Source organism: Myotis nattereri (assembly GCF_964212035.1).
Source record: "Myotis nattereri genome assembly, chromosome: 8".
NCBI classification, from domain to species: Eukaryota; Metazoa; Chordata; class Mammalia; order Chiroptera; family Vespertilionidae; genus Myotis; species Myotis nattereri.
Window position 1 is genome coordinate 64,693,124 of NC_138083.1, and position 14,479 is coordinate 64,707,602.

The 14,479-nt window shown below is 47.8% G+C and overlaps 1 protein-coding gene across 1 annotated transcript in view; it reads left to right on the forward strand.

The window, feature by feature from the left end:
• Window positions 1-204: 204 nt before the first annotated feature.
• The window catches only part of LDLRAD4 (low density lipoprotein receptor class A domain containing 4), a gene marked incomplete at its 5' end in the record, with an annotated part of 330,675 nt that continues 316,400 nt past the window's right edge, over window positions 205-14,479 (forward strand). The window contains one exon of the mRNA XM_081096896.1: window positions 205-292. The remainder of the gene's footprint in view (window positions 293-14,479) is intronic.

Genomic DNA, 14,479 nt, shown 5'->3' on the forward strand with positions numbered 1-14,479 from the left:
GTCCCAGCCTCCGCTCCGGAGGGGCGGCCGCAGGTGAGTGCGGACCCGAGGTGGCTGCTGTGACCGTGGCGTCTGGCTCAAGTTCAGCGCTGCGCTGAGGACCGGGATTGGGGGCGGAGGGGGGGGGGGCGCAGAGTGGTGGGGACCCGGGGACAGGACGCTCCGGGAACGGGACGTCCGCGAGCCTGCGCCGTCGGCGGGGGCAGAGGAAGCGGCCCAGCACTGGGCACCCTCCCCACCCTGGCGAGTGGCTGGGACACGAATGCCCGGAGTCTGCGAGGCAGTGTCTCAGGTGGGCACGGAGGCCACCCCGGTTGTGGGGACGGGGGTGCTTTGCTGAAGGTACACTGCCGACCCCCACCCCGTTTTCTGTTTCCCGGTTCCCCGGCGCGGCTTGTCCTGCGGTTGCAGGACTTCATTCTGCACCAGGAGGCCGGCGTCAGCGGGAGGGTGGCCGCTCAAACTGAGGTCTTGGCTCCCTTGGGCCTCCCGGCCGGGGGACTGGAGGTCAGAGCGAAGCGGGAACATTGTGCAGGACCTTGCGGGGGAGTTTGCGGAAAGGAAAGGAGGCGGGAGCCGGCATTGCTATGGACCCTGGGACCTGCGGCCCCGGCGTCCCGCAGCCTCGCGCCCCGGCACCCGGCATCCTGCGCCCCACGCCCGGCAAACCCTCGGACCTGCCTCTCCCGGCGCTGACCCGGGTTCCCCCGCGCGCGTTGACGTCGGTCGCGGGGCGCCCGGAGCTCCCGGCATTGGCTGGGAAGTCGATTGTCTCGGCGGCTGCTGTTAGACTTAGGCTGGCTCTCCGAGCTCTGGAGGAAGCAGGCAGGCGTGTGTTGAATTTCTCTCTGACCCTCACGGTGGAATGAACAGGAAGCGACGAGCACCCAGCCCAGGCCCGGCACTTGCCTTTGTTGTGGGGTCAGCCTGCACAGCGGTGAGGAGGCTCCCCGGTGCCCCTGTCCGGTGGGCCGCCCAGGGTGGGGTTGGGGGCGCGCCCTGCAAGTACGCTGCTGGAAGACAGTGAGCGGGCTGGCTCTACTCAGGTTAATTCGCTATGGTGGCAGAGCGGACATTTGCTTGTTTTTAAACTTTTTTTTTTTTTTAATTGGAAAAGGAGGAGGCTTCCCAACGTGGCAGATTTTCTGGAGGACGACATGGGCGCGTTGTGGGTGGGTGGCACCTGGAGAAGGCGCATGGGTCAGTGCCCCGTTTCCTGGGTTTGCTGGCAGGGCACCGCGCTGCTTGTCTAGACTGCCAGAAACTCTTTATAGCAAGTAGTGCTTCCTCGCTCCTCCTACCCAGGCACAGGAATGACTGCTGAGTGGCAATGGCCACATAAGCCAGCTTAATTTTTATTTTCTTCAGTCTTTTAATTAGCTAGCATTGGATAAGTTTGATTTGCTTCTTCTCTCTTCCTTTGTGTCCCATCTATTCCCTTCTCTTTCTCTCTTATATTTTTGGCAACTTCTTGTCCCTGGACCCCTCCCCTTATAGTTCAGTGCTCCTTTCTAAATGTTAAATGTGATTGTGATATTGATTGATGACCTACTGTGTGCTTGGCATTGTGGGATGCAAGGTGAAATAAGTTGTAAAGAGTGTTGATTCAGAGAGCTACCCTTAATAAGTTTCTTGCAGTGGAGGTGGGTAGAGATGGTGAATAGCTTTGGCTCTTAAAAATATCTGGGTACTGTGGCTGGCATGGAGGTTGGTGCCTTCCCTCAGGACTAGGGCTGGGAAACTGCTCTTTAAGATGGCCCTTTCCTCTTGTCTGGCTAGCCAAGGAAGGTATTCTCCCATTTGTATTTCCTCTGGAGCTTCAGGACTGAGTATTGAATTACAGGAAAGATTCTGTAGAGTCTGCACCGAGAAGCTGTCATTGCACAAGCCATGTTTTGCATTTTGCATATGCGTATTTAGTCTTTTCTGCTATTTATATTGAGTTTACTGTCATCAGTACATCTGCCTTTATATTCTGCAGAATTCTCTCGGAACACATTCTTTATGTTTAGTAAAGGATCATAATGTCAAATTTGAGTCATTACATAGACAAATGAGTAGATCAGAATATTACCCATGCACATTTATGGATTACAATATTTGGTTTCCTATCAACCCTTGAATGCAGAGCAGTACCTTTTAAAAATGGGAGAAATTCTTCATGATCTTTGGAAGCTTAATTCTTTTGAGAGCTTCCTGTTACTATTGACATTTGAACGCACTGTTAGGAATTAGGTGCCAATCTGTAAATGCTAGTAAGGGATTTGTTGTAATGGAGTTGTAGCAGCATTCCTCTCTTGATTTAAAATATCCCTCTACGTTTCCAACATTCTGCTGTTGCCCCTGGAAGAATTTGCCCTCGTTGGCCATGGTTCTAGTTTGTGTAGGTTTGTATTTATGATGAAGAGGACTATTCCCAGTAGGCTTTGGGGGCAGTCTCTTGAATCCTTTTAGGGCCTTGGTTTGTATGACCACAATCCTGCAGAGGAACCCAGCAGTGCCAGCTGCTTATTTGGGGATTTTGTGCCAATTTGTTGGATTCAAAGTCTACCTTCACAGCACCCCCCCCCGCCCCCCACCTCCGAGTATATACATACATAGACAAATATTTATTTTCCCCCAACTGCTGTCAGTGTCCTAAGAATAGTTTAGTTGCCTGGCGCCCTGAGAGTAACGGCCCATCTGTAGAGGTGTTTTCCGTTTGGGACTGTGCTGTGGTCTTGGTAGACTTAGCAGCTCTGCAGAGCAGCCTTACAATTCACGGACGAAGTGTTTTATCTCGGCCTCTGTGGGGCACCTCCCAGCCGGACAGGGGAATGGGGAGGTGAGAGTGACTTTTGCTCTCTGAAGAGAGTTTCTGGGCTGCTGCCAAGGAGAGACCACCAAGCTCTGTCTGGGTCCCTTTGCACTGCCCAGGATGCAGTCAGCCCAGCATTCAGTCACCCTATGGTCTGGGCAGGAGGTGGTTGCTCTGTGTCACCCTGTAAAACCCAAGCACTTGGAGGACTCAGGGCAGGGACACTTGTGACTGACTGGTTAGATCAGTGGTTCTCAACCTTCTGGCCCTTTAAATACAGTTCCTCATGTTGTGACCCAACCATAAAATTATTTTCGTTGCTACTTCATAACTGTAATGTTGCTGCTGTTATGAATCGTATTGTAAAGATCTGATATGCAGGATGGTCTTAGGCGACCCCTGTGAAAGGGTCGTTAGACCGCCAAAGGGGTCGCGACCCACAGGTTGAGAACCGCTGGGTTAGATCTTTCTGGTAGCCCTCATCATGTTTTTTTTTTTCCTCATCTTTCTTCTGAATCTCGGTTTAGGGAGTCTCTCTGATGTGTCTGTCCTTTTGGGTGAGAATTAATAGAGAAAACTCAAGGAACGATAGCTATGATTATTCCATGTTAACCTGGAAAATTTTTAGAAATGCTTAACACACTTTATATAGGCACATGACTATTTATATGTGAACAGTAGCAAAATAGCTAAGTAGTCCCAAATTGCCCTTTCCTCCCTTCTTCCTCCTCCTCCCTTCCGCCTTCCATTCCTCCTTTCCTTTTTTTAGGTCTCAGAGAACTCGCCTGGAAGCCACTATTATCTGATGTCAAAGTGACTTTATGCTACATGGGATTTGTTAGTCTACAATTACACCTTGACCTATATTATGGATGTTCATGGAAGGTGAATCTTAAGTTTTAAAATAGGAATATAAAGCTTCTGCCTACTATTTGAAAATTTAGGCCACAAGACCTGCCATTTTTTAGGGAGTTTTTTTTTTTTTTTTAGTCTGACATTACTTGCTTCACTGTTAAGCCCGTAAGGGAAATAGCCAAGCACCTATACTATTAATTGGATTTATATTTCCAATTAATATTATCTTTTCCTCTATCATAGGAGAACTTGAAAATAATATCTATGCTGTGTCATATCCAGGTGATTTAAGTATGGATTGCTTTTCTTTGAATTCCCACTAAAAATGGTACTTTGGCCTTTTCAGCTGTTTTTGTGAGGGCTTTTCTTCCCACCAAGCTTGTTTTCCAGATAGGTCTTGGAAATTACTAAGAACATAGCTATAAGTTCTCCCTCGATTGGCAGCTGAGAGCCTTCCCGGACAAAAATAAGGCTGCACAGTGCCAAATGGTTGACTTTTCTAGAATAAAAACTCTAAAGGGTATGCAAAAAGTCCTCTGGTTAATATATTGGCATTCCCAGAACCCACTAAAACTCCGGCAGCCTGCCAGACACCACTTAATGAGGATGCAGAATGTCTGGCTCAAATCCCCAAGAGCAGACGGGGTGGGAGCTCATGTCCACACCCTTTATTAATTTTTAATGACTGTACTTTTGTTTTGCAGATTTTGTTCTGTAACCCCCCCCCATCATGACTGACCCCCACCATACCCATCTCCCCATCCATTTATTTACTCATTTACTTGGCATTGGAAAAATGTTGAGACTTTTAAGGTTAAGAATCCTGCTGAGGGATCATTTCTGGTTGCATGGGTTCTTTTGTTGTTGTTTTTCTTTCTTTTCCTTCCTTTTTTTTTTGGAAGGGGAAGAAAGAAAAGGAACAGAAAAGGAGATAACTTTTTTAAAATGATGTTTTATTGTGTGCTGGAAAAGAGAAGCATTTATGAAACTTTAAGTTTGTCAGACAGTTTATATGACAGTGCAAGTTGCTGCTTGCCAAGCTCCAGACAGATTGCTAATGTTACATGACAGGGATAAATAAATTACCGCTGTCTGCAACGCGCTTGCACTGCAAACGCACTCTGCAGCCAGTGGTGGCCCAGGCGGTGCGCACCCAGGGAGCCTGTTGGCTGTGCAGCTGCAGGGAAGGCCTCTGCCTACTGCTTACAATTCTGTGACTTGGTTCGGAAGTGAAAAGGGTGTGTCCCTCGCTATATTTTTGGCAGTGCTTCGGGGCAGCAGAATCCACGTAGCAGCTCTGTGTCCTTAGTTTTGCTGGTGGCTTTGCCCCCTTACCCTGCCCCCCCCCCCCTTTCTTCCTCCTCATCAGGGCATATGGCACCTAGTCTTCCTCGCAGGGACCTGCTCCAAGAAACTAAACTTTGCTCTTAGATGGACCTACTCTGGCCCGATGGTTTCTCAGAGCCAAGTTTCAAGCTGTTTACAGTTGCGTTCTTTCTGCAGGTGCAGACATTGAGAACAAATTGTCTGAGATAAGTGTGGTGCTGCCCTGGGCGGGGGCTGGGTGGCACTCCTGGGCATAATGTACTTTCATCTCTGGCAATTTGGATAGTCAGCTGGCAGAGTGACAGGTGTAATGAACTTAATGGTCTTGCTCTGGTTGTTAGTGGACACACTGCTCATATTACAAAGCCACCTCCTAAACTGGGCCCCTGCCAAATGACTTGCTCTTCTCTTCGCAGACTGGATGCAGGACCTGGACTACTCGAGCGACGTTAAGAGCAGGAATTGGGTGGGTGTGAGCAACATCTGTGTGCCCTCATCCACATGATCCCTAAGTGGATCTAGAATTTCTTTTCAAAGTACGATTGTTCTATCCAGTTTGCAAGAAGGCTCCATCCCATTCACCCGCTCCTGGCCAGCCATCCTTCCACGTGAGGTGTGGCAGAGGCCTTCTGTGTAAGCGGGTGGACGCCTTGCTTCCGGGGTTTGCAGAAGGGCAGGCTTCCTGCGTGCCTTGTTGGTGCCTTTGCAGCAGGGGTCCTCGAACTATGGCCCGCGGGCCACATGCAAATACAAATATTGTATTTGTTCCCGTTTTGTTTTTTTACTTCAAAATAAGATATGTGCAGTGTGCATAGGAATTTGTTCATAGTTTTTTTTTTAAACTATAGTCCGGCCAAAACCGGTTTGGCTCAGTGGATAGAGCGTCGGCCTGGGGACTGGAAGGTCCCAGGTTCGATTCCGGTCAAGGGCGTGTACCTGGGTTGCGGGCACATCCCCAGTGGGAGATGTGCAGGAGGCAGCTGATCGATGTTTCTCTCTCACCGATGTTTCTAACTCTCTATCTCTCTCCCTTCCTCTCTGTAAAAAATCAATAAAATATGTTTAAAAAAAACCCACAAAACAAAACAAAACAAAAAACTATAGTCCGGCCCTCCAATGGTCTGAGGGACAGTGAACTGGCCCCCTGTTTAAAAAGTTTGAGGACCACCATCCTCCAGAGATGGGCTGGGCTCCTGGCCACTGGTGGAGGTATGGCCAGGGATTATTTTCATTGGCCCTCAAGAGTTGGGGAGGGACTTTTCATAATAAAATCTCACTGCTTCTGGAAGGCAGGAGCGGAGAGCCCATAGCTTGAATCCAGGCTGTTTTCAGAAGGGCTCCTGGACCATTGACGCCCCGCCCCCCCCCCCGTCGTCCCCCCCCCCCCCCCCCCCCCCCCCCCCCGTCTTCCACCAGGCACTTGGTCCGAGAATACTAGCAGTGATTCCAAGCACTTGCATATCACTAACTGTGCCAGACTGGTCTTAGGGCTGCACGCACATTAACTGATTTAATCCTCACAGCAGCCTTATGACCTAGGTACGGCTTCCATCCCCAGTTTGCTGGAAGGCAACTGGAAGCCCTGAAATTGCCCAGAGTCACAGCTCTTGTAAATAAAGGGTGGAGTCTGATGCAGCCCAGGCAGTGTCCCCCTGGGGTCTGGGTCTTCCTCAGGGACCCCTTACCAGCTGGGTGGAAGGGGACAGTGGCACTTCTCTCTCCTTGTCCCCATACAGTTCCAGTGACTCTCTCCAGCCAGCAAGCCCCTTCCTTCTTGCTGCCTTGACTGTGGCTCTGGTTTATACTCCCCTTACTTCCCTTCCCCATTCTTTTTTCTAACTTTTGCTCTCTGTTCCTGTGTTGCCTATGGCAAGAACCTCAGTTTTGGTAATTGAGCCGTTGGTGGCTTTGTTTGGCCACATCGGCCTCCAGTTCCTTGGAAGAAGGTGGTATTCTGCAGTGTTTCTTGCAAACGACGTCTGTTAGTCTTCTGTGGGTATCAGAGGATTAGGACCTGTTTCCTGGCTGGTGAACTGAGGCTTGTGGGTCTGGGGGTGAGGATGGACCGGATGAGGCCTCCTCCACTTGTCCATTCACTCAGAAGGATCCAGCTTGTTCCAGTACTTGGAACATTTTTGTTTCCCTTTGCTTCTCACATATGGGGGGAAAAGAAGAAAAAATAATAGTCTTTAAGATTCTCTGTTTTGCTCCATGGGGGCCATAAATTAACCACACATAACATCTGAAGAGTAATATAAAAATATTACACAGTTATTGTACACATTTCACCTCTTGTGAAATATTGTCCATCTTGGACAAACCTAAGTGTTTGAGATTACAGAACCTAAAGTGAGTTCCCAGGAGATGCAGCTTTTTTGGGGTCTGGCAGGACAGCGTTTCAGCGCTTTGCAAAAACTTCCCCAGGCTGTAGGGCTGGAACAGAGATGGAGCCTATCATAGCCTCTGAGCTCGGCCGGGTGGCTGGAATGGCAATGTCCTTCGTATAAATATCTATTACCGTGCCCACATATTGTGAGGATTTCTGATCCTTTGCCACATTTGATCCTTACAGCACCCTGGGATGGGGTTGGACAAGTGTTCTCTTTGCAGTTGAGGTAAGGCAGGCCTCTGGAAGTTCCTGTTCTGGCCTGTGCTCTGTCCTCCAGTCTCCACAGCACTGAGCATCCACATGTTATGTGGCGTGCCCCAACTGTATCTTAGTCCTCAGCACCAGGTGAAGCCACTCCCATACCTCCTGTGGAGCAGGTGTGAGTACAGCCAGTCAGGGACAGATGTGGGGGCCCAGGGCATGCTGCTGGTCCAGGGCTCTGCCCTCGTTTTCCAAACCTGACTTTTCCATGGAGTCTTCCAGGCCTGGCTGAACCCAGTGTCACCAGTCCTCTCTCTGAAATCCACCCCCCCCCTCTCGCTCGATTATATACTTATTGAAGATAATCAGGAAAATATAAAACAAAAAAGAAAATAAAAATGACCAAAATTTTGGTTCACTACATTTAGAGATGACTTCTGTTAACAGTTTAGTAGATTCTTCCAGGTGTATTTATTGGTTAATTATAAAATCATATAAAAAAGTTACGTACTTTTTTAAAACAGCATTTCATCATAAAATTTTTTTCATGTAATTTAAATATTCTCCAATATAGCTTACTCTATAGTTATATTGTTATTTTTAAAAGACCTGCTTTGGGACATTGAAGCTGTTACCAGTTTTCTCTATTATAAATAACACTAGAGGCCCAGTGCACGAAAGTTGTGCGCTGTGGGGGGGGGTCCCCTCAGCCTGGCTTGCACCCTCTTGCAGTCTGGAAGCCCTCGGGGTGGGGAGTGGACCTAAGCCGTCAGTTGGACATCCTTAGCACTGTCGTGAGCCTGGCTTCTGGCTGAGCGGCGCTCCCCCTGTGGGAGTGCACTGACTACCAGGGGGCAGCTCCTGCATTGAGCGTCTGCCCTCTGGTGGTCATTGCTCGTCTAGCGACCGGTTATTCCGCTGTTTGGTTGATTTGCATATTAGCCTTTTATTATATAGAACTACCTTGAACTTAAGCATATCCTCTGGTGAGGGTTTTTAAAAAATATATTTTATTGATTTTTTACAGAGAGGAAGGGAGAGGGATGGAGAGCTAGCAACATCGATGAGAAACATCGACCAGCTGCCTCCTGCACAACCCCTGCTGGGGTTGTGCCTGCAACCAAGGTACATGCCCTTGACTGGAATCGAACCTGGGACCCTTCAGTCCACAGGCTGACGCTCTATACACTGAGCCAAACCGGTCAGGGCGAGGATTTTTTTATTTATTAATTTTATAGAGAGAGGGGAAAGTGGACACACACACACACACACACACACGGAGAGAGAGAGAAACATCGATGTGAGAGAACATGGATTGGTTACCTTCTGTACATGCCCCAACTGGGGATCGAATGCGCAACCTAGCATGTGCCCTGACTGGGAATTTAACATGCAACTTTTTGTGTACAGGATAATGCTCCAACCAACAGAGCCACACCAGCCAGGGCTACATTGAATGTTTGGATGACATCCTTTGAATAGATTTCTAAGAGGGAAGTTGGAGGGGGTGTCTAAGAACTTTGAGAGGTTCCTCCAAAAGTATTACCAGGTTACTTTTCAGAAAGGATGGCACACTTTACACTCTAGATATGAGGGTGGCTGTACCCTTGGCAGTGCTGAATATTCTTATTAAAAAACCTTTGCAGCCGAAACCGGTTTGGCTCAGTGGATAGAGCGTCGGCCTGCGGACTGAGAGGTCCCAGGTTCGATTCCGGTCAAGGGCATGTACCTGGGTTGTGGGCATATCCCCAGCAGGAGATGTGCAGGAGGCAGCTGATCGATGATTCTCTCTCATCGATGTTTCTAGCTCTCTATCTCTCTCCCTTCCTCTCTGTAAAAAATCAATAAAATATATTTAAAAAAAAAAAACAACCTTTGCAAATTTGTCAGTAAAATGGTATGATATTTAAATTTTCCTTCCCAGTTTTTTTGATGTAAAAATCTGGGTTTATGTCATCTGGGTCATAGGTGAACAGTTTGCTGTTTGTGAGAGTTTTGTCATGGGCAAATGCAATGATGTTATAGTAGATGATCTCATCAGGAGGGATAAGACCTTTGTGCTATTTTAAATTTAAATTAAATTCTACTCAGGCAAGTTAAGGTCACGAAACAGCCTAATGATATATTTTTAAATAAAAGTACAGGATTTCATGGCCAAGGACTGCACCTGGTCTTTTCCCACTATACTAACCCTTCCTCATAGGGACATCTTGGACTCACAATAGAGGGATGAGGGCCAGGAGAGGGAGTGGATTCAGCATCCAGTTGCTTAAAATGCTGTGTGACATCTTGTTCAGTCACCTCTCTCCATTTTAAATGTCCGCTTTTTGAGATTAAACTTTTCCCTAGCCTTGTACCCAAGGATGGCGACATAAAATCCATTCCCCTAATGTTCTACTTGATGGTTGTTGATGCTCAACACTTAATGCTGGTGCCCACTGTTGCCTGTTCTTCACTCTTTCCCTCTACAGATTTGGTAGAGTTTTCTGCTTCTGGCCAAGGCCTGAGCCCTTTCAGAGTCACATGCAGCTATTAACAGTGTCTGGCCTCCTAAGCTGGTTACTTCTGAAGCTTGAGAGAAAGGAAAAATCACTTTAGTTGGTTGCCATTATCTAAAGGTAGGTCAGTTTTGTGTTTTTCAAAGGCAGCCTTTTCAGTTGAAAAGTTGGGACTGGTTGGAGGGGAGTCCACTTACAATGCTGGTTGGAGGGAGCAAGATGTAACACCCCCATTTTGAGGGCTAGTCCCAATTAGCTTGTTCTATTCACATGCATCTATATGCATCCATTTATTCAGCAGGTGTGGGTGCTCAGGGGTGCATGCTGGGAGTGTGCACCATCTGTGGCATGGCCCGGTGAGCAGTGTGCAGGGTCTCTGGGGCCCTGGTGGGCACTGCTCTGCCTCTGTGCTCAGGCGAGTCCCAGCACTCCAGGCACAGATTGTGGGGACCTCCGCTTGAGCAGTTGGGCTTGGCCCACATCGCTCCCCTCCAGGCCACACAGTGCACCACACTCTGCATTCCCAGGTGCAAACGTACTTTATTTGTGGCTGGCGGTGCCAACGGTGCCAAGGACTAGAAGATGGAGTGTGCAGTGGTTCAGTGGTGGGAGGGCCAGCTGGTGGCCATGCAGGTGGTCTGGCCAGCAAGGGTTGGATATGGTCTTCAGGGGAGCAGCCTGTGCAGGGTCCCTTGCTGGGGTGGGTGGGAGGTTCGCAGGGGAGTTACATGCTAACGATGTTATGGAACAGGTTTCTGGAACATTTGCGCAGTGCACTTTGGGTGATTGAAAAATACAGCTCGTGTCCTTTTCCCCTGTTTTCTGTTGGCTGATGTGTGCAGGACTGACAGACTTATGTTTAATTTGACCTTGCTGGATTTGGCTTGTGCCTTCAGCAGAATGATAAAATGCCAGAATGCTTTTCTAGTAGGGACAGAGGGCCTTTTCGGACATAAGGCGTGCATGATTTCAAGGGTGGAGGCAATGTTTACAGTTGAATGACTCTATTGAACATTTGTTTCTCTGCTACTTCGGCTGTTAATAAAAATATTACATCCTTACAGAACGCAGTTTTCATCCTATTGGTGTTTAAATATGAGACTCAAAATCTTTTACTTCCAAACTAGAGGTCCTGAGATTAAACATTTTTTCATCTGAAGAGTAATATAAAAATAGACAGTTATTGTACACGTAGAGTTACAAGTACATAATTTATGTAGTAAATTTAGACCAGAGAAATCATGATATTTGTTTTCTGACAAAGTTGGACAGTAAATGGAGTAGGAGTACCCTGGCCAGTGTAGCTCAGTTGGTTGGGTTTCATCCCATGCACTGAAGGGTTGCTGGTTCAATTCCCGTTGGGGGCACATACCTGGGTGGCTGGCTTGATCCCCAGTGAGGGGCGTGCAGGAGGCAGCTAATCGATGTATGTTTCTCTCTCTCTTCCCTTCTCCCTTCCTCTCTCTCTAAAAAATCAATTAAAAATCGTTAAAAAAATTAAAATGGAGTGGGAGCATTAGTTATTTAATGGAACTCTTAGTGCTTTACTTTGTAATATGAATCCTTGCTCTTTCACTGTGATAACCTGTTTTATATATTGGAATTTAAAAGTCAGGCATGCCTAAGCAATGGCTCCCTTTCTGGCATCTGCCATGGAGCAGACTGTGCCACTGGACCCACCCGAAAAGGAGGCAGGCCTGGGAGGCAGCCGCCTGCAGCAACTTGCTATCCCCAGTGTGTGTGGAAGGATCTGAGCAGATGTCCTGTCTCCTGGTTTTGAGGAAGGTTTTGCCATAAGGGCTTTTCTTTTTTCGTCTGCCACTCCTAATTGTGTCTTCTGGGTTCTTGTCCAGCCATGTCCTGGAAGGCTGTTTGACTGTGGAAAGTCAGTTTGCCCTTCTCTAAAACAACTAATTGCCCACCTGTTAGGTTTTGAAGAGGATTAAATAAGATCATGTATAGACACACCAGCTGGGAGAGGTCCAGTGCACTATACTCAATAAATGGCGATTATAAATGCTCAATAAATGGTGATTATAAAGTCAAATAAGTATTTGTGAAGTGCCCGGCCAGCCTGGTGGGATGGACACACAGCTCCTGCCCCCTGGGGACTTGGAGACCCAAGGAGAAGATAGCTTATGCGGGCAGTTTACTAGTATAATCAAGTCTCTGGTTCAGATTGGGAATCGCCATTTATGCTATTAGGAAAGGCTTTGTACTTGAAGAGTGAGGCCGCTGGGCCTACAGGGCGGTGAGCTCTGATGGCCTCACTCGCTCTCTCCCTTCCCTTTCCTTCTGCTCCGCATTCTTAACGAGCACTGACGGCCAGGCACTGCCCCTGTCCCCACCCAGCTCTGCACTGGTGATGGCCTCCCTGGGGAGGTGTAAGGGCTGGGGAGCAGGGGGACTTCCCTGTCTACTCTGGTCAATCAAGGGAGACTTCACGGACAGATTGGCTTTGGGCTGAGACTTGGTGAAAGAACAGAGTTTTGCCAGGTGGACAACAGGGAGAGGGTGTTCTCCATCGGTGACTTCCAGAGAGCTGTGTGCACTGGGGTCTAGAAGACTAATTCTGGAGCTTTTAATTTCTATGCATAATGTGTACGATGCACTATTACTCTAATACATGTATGTAATTTATAAATAAATACACGGCGTTCCCCAAAACATGTATATACACTTTTAATAGCTGATAGCTCAATTGATGTTTCTTTCTTTTCTGCCAGAGTAAGTTTTGAACAAAGGAAATTTATCCTAAAATGCTACTGGAAGTGTGAAAAGGCAGTTGAAGTACAAATATTGTCTTTATAATTATTCAAAGTGTATATGCATTTTTTGGGGGACCCCCCCAAATGTATACGCACTTTAACAGCTGACAACTCACTTAATTTTTACTCCTTTTTAGGTTTAACTGATTTGAATAATGGGTGAAACCAGACTAAACTTTGAACAAAGAATATTTATCCACTAGACTTTTTTTATGGGGATACATAAAATATAAAGTTTATAGTACAAAACTGGTAATAGTTGATGAATTAAGGGCACACAAATACCAAACAAAATTATTCTTGATGTTTGCGATTTCATTGCTTCTTGTTATCAGCAGTGCCTGGACCAGAATGGTTATCGGTTTGAAAACAGGCATTGACAAAAAAATTATTCATTTGTGTAGATTCTTTTAAAATTTGAAAATGACCTGTATGTTAATAAACACTGACTTTATAATCATTCAAAGTGTGTATACATTTTTTTGGAACGCCCTATATACATGACCCATGTGTGTGTGTTCACACTTTTGCTGATAGGAGTATATGATTTAAAAAATTGGGGGACCGCGCTAGCTGGTTTGGCTCAGTGGATAGAGTGTCGGCCTGTGGACTAAAGGGTCCCAGGTTCGATTCCAGCCAAGGACACATGCCTGGGTTGTGGGCTCGATTCCCCCCCCCCCCCCAGGGGGCGGGCAGGAGGCAGCCAATCAATGATTCTCTCTCATCATTGATGTTTCTATCTCGCTATCCCTCTCCCTTCCTCTCTGAAATCAATTAAAAAAAATTGGGGGACCATTGGGGCCATGGGAACACGTGTTCAGAATAGGGGTGAGAGGGAGCAGCCTGAAGGGTGAGGAGGGGGCTGCTTATTTCACTTTGTCTAAGTGATGCATATAGTTCCTGCAATTTAGAACCTTGTGCCCTACCCCAGGGACAGGAAACCGGCCTCTGCATCCGAGTTAATGATGGAGACAGAGGCCGGGTGTCTGCTGGCTTTTCCTGGTTTGGACACAACTATCAAGGACTTAGGTATCGTTCAATAGTTAAGGTGGCAAATAAAGTGCCTTCTGATCTCCTTGGGCCGCTGGTTCATGTGATCAAAGGGTAAATAGGCAGTTGCAGCAGTGAGTTTGGAGGCCGGCTTCCGCTCCATGGCCCCACCTCTGAGGAAGGCACCTGCCCTGAGGGACAGTGCTGATGAGCTCGTCTTCTGCACCAGTTCGAATACACCCTCTGCTGTTGGATAACAGGGCGCTGTGATCTCCTAGCTTCCTTGGCTTGTTCACCGAGGAGAGACGATGGCAAGATGTCAGCGGGCCCTTCTGGCTTGTTCTTGGAGTTGACAGAGGGGAACGGCGAGCAGAGCCCAGCAAAGAATCTACAGCTGCTTCTGAGAGCTGGCTAAAGAACTGAGCCCTCCCCCCGGCCCCCCCCCCCCCCGGCCCCCCGCATTTGAAATACTCCGTTTGCCGTAGTTTATGGTGCGGTTTTATGGCAACTTTCTCTAGGCACGCCGTGTTTGGGTACTTGGTCTCCCTACCTCAGAACTGGGCTGCCAAGGAAAGCTGCGGGGAGGGATGGCCAGGCTCAGAGTCGCCCTTCAGTGGGGCCTGTCAGGGAACCAGGCACCTTCTACCCACATCTG